The sequence below is a fragment of the Malurus melanocephalus genome, unplaced genomic scaffold (genome assembly GCF_030028575.1).
Source record: "Malurus melanocephalus ecotype Western Australia unplaced genomic scaffold, MMel_1.1 scaffold_68, whole genome shotgun sequence".
NCBI lineage: Eukaryota > Metazoa > Chordata > Aves > Passeriformes > Maluridae > Malurus > Malurus melanocephalus.
The window spans coordinates 946,182-951,929 of NW_026623300.1; positions in this window are offsets into that span (position 1 = coordinate 946,182).

Here is a 5,748-nt window from a genome sequence, read left to right on the forward strand (position 1 = left end):
AGCACGGGCTGTTAATATGCAAACCACTCCCCACTCCCTTTGTGACTCTCCTCCTCCTCCTCCTCCCCCGTCTCATAGCATATGCATCATTCTGTGATAAACAAGCAAGTTTGCTGTCTTCTGGGTCTGGTACAGCAAATTGAGTACTGGAATTTTTTAGCTTATGGTCAAAGGCAAAAAAAAACTTTATAAAGTGTCATTTGAAAGCCATATAATAATTAATAATAATAAAAAAGACAGTGAGGAGTCTGAATCAGATGATGGGTGGTTTTTCTAAATGTAAGAAGTSGGACGAGCCAAGAAATGTCTTTTGTGGATTATTTCTAGCTAATGTGAAGCCCCACATTGTATTTGRTCTACTTATAGACCAGTGCCTCTAATAGCTGCAAATGGAGAGCCAGAAATAAACCCAACAAAAACACCCCAAAATCCTCCATCACCACCTCCAAAAACCCTCCAACTCCTAAGCCTTTCACATCATTAACCAAGTGTGATTTAAGTTGGTGTTTCTTGGGTTTTGGTTGGTTGTGGTAGGCAGGGTTTTCTTGCTATCCATGAAGGATTCATGCAAACTTTATCCATRAGTAACACACCTTAGTAGTTAGGGCTGTCATGTTACTGCTTCTCATCTGTTGTGGATATTGTGCTTTTCTGTTGGTTTTTCCTTTCTCTTTCWGGATGTACTTTGGCCTTAGCAAAGTCCATTCAGTGTTGCTGTGCTTTGCTCTGAGCATGGGACTAGAATGCAGTGGCGTTGGAGCAAAACTTTCTGATGCTGTGGTCTGATGTGTACCACACAAATCTGCTCTGAGGCCTCCTTCACTTTGTATAAATAAACAGTTGTGTGTGTTCCCTGCAGGTGCAGAGAGCGGTGCTAACCAAAGCATTTCTCCCCTGGGATGAGRAGGTACCAGATCCTTTTGGCTCCTACTCTTAATCATTTGCTGCAGGTCAGCTCATTTTCCTGTAATAAGTTTTTTCTTGATGTCAACAGCTGAGTTTTCACAAACCAGCAGCCCTTACAGTTAAGACAAAATTTACAAAAGAAACYCCAAAGTGTTTTCTGATTGGGACTTGTGTAGACTGAGTGGTGTGCCATATTACTGGGGCTTACCTTGATGGTGGCACTTACATGCTTTTAGGTTTGCCTTGGTTGCAGATTAATGCTCTAAAATTCCTTTTCTCCAGCATGTCAACATGGAGGTGGTGGTTTCACGTMCATACCAAAAAGGGATGTTCAAAATGCTGTAAGTTTTAATTGGTGATAAAGCAGTTTGAGACTTTTCCTCATTTTGTAAGCAGAAAACTGAAGGAACAGTTATGGTTCTCAAGCAAATGGGGTTTGAAACCAACTTATTTTACACACATTTGCAAATTTTGAATCTCTAGGAACTTTTATTTACTTGAATTTGGGGCAGAGAGTGGAACACAGCAGYGTGTTGTGAGATCTGGTTCTCAGCCTTCTCAAAGGACTTGTTTACAACAGACAGCATTTTACTCCTACCCTGGCAAGGTTACCGATGATAACACATGGTAAAGCATTAGTAAGCATGCTGGTAATATAACTTCTTCTGTGAGCCATTTAATGAGTTGGAACTGTACCTTCACTCCAAGTGTTCCATTCATTGAGTTGGTATGGAGCACAGGTTATCTTTCGTGCTACAATTGTACCTTCAATGACTCACAAGATACTAAAACTCCCTTTTTCCCATTTGCTGTAGGAAATCTTTAATGTGGATCTGGGAGAAAAGATTTGCAATCTGTGGCAGARCAGTGCTGGGACCATATTTTTCACTTCATGCTTTGAATGGGTGACTCAGTCCCTGTCCAGTGGATGTTGCACTCAGGCCATGCATCACAAGCAGACATTATTCCCTCCCTTCACTGCTGCTCTGAGCACCTAAAGGTCTGGCAGGGAGATGGGTACGCAAACAGTGGGATTTACAGAGGCTGTGCTCGGGAGCACCTACTACTCAAGCTGATCTTTACATGATCAGGAGGTAGGTTCTCCCAAAGAAAAAGTAATTCTTCCTTTCTGACAGATTCTGCTCAATGCACATGAATGATCAAAAAAGTTCCCATGCTTTCTAAAATGGGAAGTGATTTGTGCATACAATTGCAAAATAATGAAATTAGTAATGCACTGAACTGATCTAACCTTGGTTTCATTTGCTGATGATTTCTTACAGATTAAGCTCTCCTTTTCTATTGCCTTTTTGGCCTGCAACTGCTGATGATGGCATGGAAAATTGACTGAAGCACTTGATGARGCAGTCTGGCTGGGACCATGTATCCATCTGTTACACAAGGCTCTTTGCCAGTCTGTCCAGTGGAAACTATAGGGATGGGACGACAAACCAATCAAGATCASGATGTATTAAAGAATGTATAAAACCTGGGTGCAGAGACATCCACTCATGTCCAACACCTTTCTGGGAACAGTGCTAGGGGCACTTTTATGGCAAGAGCTGCTGTCAGGCCTCTCATGACTCAACAGTTGGCCTCTTGCCCATTTGTTGTGTCATGGACCAGCATCCAGATTTCTCGTGGTCAGGCAAGCCCCATGGACAACTCTGTGGGCGTGTGTCTGGTGATTGCGTGGAGTCACCAAGTCAGTGAAATGATGTTTTCTGTGTTTTACACAGGGAAGTGAAAACATTAACTGAAGGACACATTTCCTTTCTTGGTCAGCACAGTGGCTCTCCTCGTGGTTTGAAAGCCGCAGATAAATGGAGAGGAAATCACATGGATTGAATTTAAATCCAAGATTTAGTTCAGCAGATGTCCCTTTCAGGGCATTCATAGGTTATTAGGGGATCAGTGCACTACAGGGCAGATCTCCTGCCCCATGAATCCTAAATGTTGARGGATCGCTCTGCCTATTGACTGGTGGCCAGCCCTTCCCCACCTCTTCTGTCCCAGCAGTTGCTCCACCTTGCACCTGAGAGCTAACTGTTGAGCAGAAAATTTGAAGCAATTCATAGCATCTCATTAAGTTGCCCACATTCTGTTGCAATTCTCTCTGGTGAGACAGCTTGCTTACTGCATGTTCCGGGAGAAACARCCACCATTCCTGACATCTTGCTTTGGGAACAGTAAGAGATCAGCTCCCCAGAGCTGAAATGGGAGTAAGCACATCATCAGAGTGCAGCTTTTTCCTTGCTGGGAAGGAAAATTTCAGCCATTTTTTATGGCAAGTTGGCTTTTGCATTCCATGAGCCTTGATCATCTTCTCAAGACTGGGACCCTGCAGTTAGTGCATATCTTTTCTGTCCAAGAGAATAAATACACTGAAGTCAGATGTAAATTTAGATAYAGATATATTTCCCTGTATATTTAGATATATGTTCATTTCCCTAGCAATTTCCTCATCCCACCCTGCCTTGTTTTTTTTGTTTTTTTTTCTTTTTTTACTACAGTGCCATGCTGCTTTTAGAGACTTGAGCAAATTAACATGTAGTATAACACATGGGAAATGAGTAATTATAAGTTTCATAATTTTAAGGCCACTTTACGAGGGATATTAGGCCTGCAAAATGTTAGACTACAAATGCAACCAAGGCACTTAGTCTTTTATGTTTATGTGTAATAGAGCTCAGTAATTTGCCTTATCTTTTAGCAAGCAGTAAAATCAGCCAGAAAAATATACCTTCAGACGGACCTAATGTTGGTCCTTTGCAACTTAAGTTTCCACTTTTCACCAAAGAAATGCCARGGGGCATATTGAAAATACCAGGTGTTTATTTCTTAAAAAGTTGACAAATTTAGAGTTTTTATGGTGAATTRATGTTCTTATTAATGTTCTTTTAGGGTGAATTAATGTTGATGTTTTAATGTTCTTTTTGCTTTAATATATTTGAAAACATTATCTGTGTCAATATAGACATGTTCCTATGCATGCAGCTCACTCTGCTCTTGCATATTCCATTACTATTTTGAATGATATTTTGTTAAAAATACACAAAAGGGTCACAAATGCATTTAAAAGAAATTATCCATTCTTAATCAAAATATCSTTCCAGTGTTGCTGTAACTCAAGTAAAAGGTCACGCTTAATGATCAATGAGATCATTACACCAGCAGTAATGAGATTTGCTTTTGAAGCAGAGCAGCTTAGAGAAGCAATCAAATACAGAAAAGCCTGTAATTTTGGAGTTTTAAGTTTAGCTGATAACTTTTTTTTTTCCCTCTGCTCTTGGCAGCAGGGGTCTTTTGTATGTAGAGTGGAAAGCATCAGCTGAAAGATTCCTCTTCAAATTACTATGTGGAGACATAAAGAGCTGTCTGTTTGACACAGTTCATGTCAGAAGTGGTCTCTTGACTTTATTTCTAAGTAGGAAGTTTCAAAGCCACAGGGTTTTTTTTTTTTTTTTTTTTTTGAAAGACCCTGATCCAGAGTCCTGGCATGAAGCTGGCACAAGGACATGGGCAGGTTTGTGGGCTCTTGTCTCAGGTGCTGGCTTTGCAGTTGGGAGTTCAGGCCGGGTCATAATGGTACATTTAGTTGGAGCATTAGGGATTACCTTTCCTAGTGGGTTTGTTTCAGCATTTCATATAAGTAATGTTAGTCCTGAGCTAGCTGGCAGAGTATTTGCTTTTTCTTAGCACTTCTATTCATAAGAAAYAGGCTAAGGTTTAAAAAGCTAGTTACCCTATAGAATGCATTTAACTTACTGCAGAGGAGCAATGACACTCTTCCCAGCTTATTGGGATTTACATGCATACATGACAATTAAGTAAAAATTCTTGATGAATAGCCAGAGGATCCATCTATTCAGAAGATGMAGTTCAGCACAGAAACACTGAATGGAGTTCGTTTGTATGTCAGCTGATGGCTGACCCATACCCTTTTGAGGTCTCTATATTGGTGCTTTGTTTCCCCTTACGTCCTGCAGAAACTTGTCATGGAAATGAAAAACCACATGGCCAAGTCAGAGCTGATCAGCTGCTTTTCTAATTTCAATTAATGTTTTGTTATCTCTGTTTAAAAGGGAAGTAAGAGTTAAGAAATAATTAACTGTGTACAAGTTTCAGAAGAGAAGAGAGCTTTGTTCCTCATTTGGTGCATGTGGTCAGAGTATGAAAATCAGAGATGCTGTCTGCTTCCATTTGGATAGATAAATCACGAGGGTTCATCCCCTTGTGGGCCTTTGCAACTGTATCACGTTGCATGAACAACTACGTAAAGGAATCAGATGTGCTTTATGAGCAGGAGAATAATCTGTGATTCACAGAAGTAGGTCAATGCAATTAGTGAAATGTTAAGACTCGTAATGTAATGTAACATGTGCTGTCTGCCTGATTCCATCCACATCAGTTTTAGCAGGGATAACATCAGACAAATGTCTTACTGAACAAGCAAATAAAAGCTTTTAAAGGGAGGCCTTCTTACAAACCACTTCATCTCATGTACAAGTACTGRATAGTCCCACTAGGAAGCCCCCAGTGAGTCCTGAGCAGGCACAGGAGCTGTTTACAGATATGCACTTGAAAGGATGAAGGAGAAATCATTCACTTCAACATTTTGAAATTTGAGACTTCTTAAAAAAACCCAATGTCTTCATGCTATCCTTTGTGATTCCACAAGATGGATCATTCGATATCAAAATCACTTTCAAGGAAACTAAAGTGGGTTAAGAAGAATGTCATTTAAAAACTTGGTGTGGTTGGGTTTGGGTTTTTTTCGTTGGTTGGTTTGGTTTTGTTTGTAATTTTTTTTCCCTTTTAGTTTTTTTTTTTTTTTTTTTT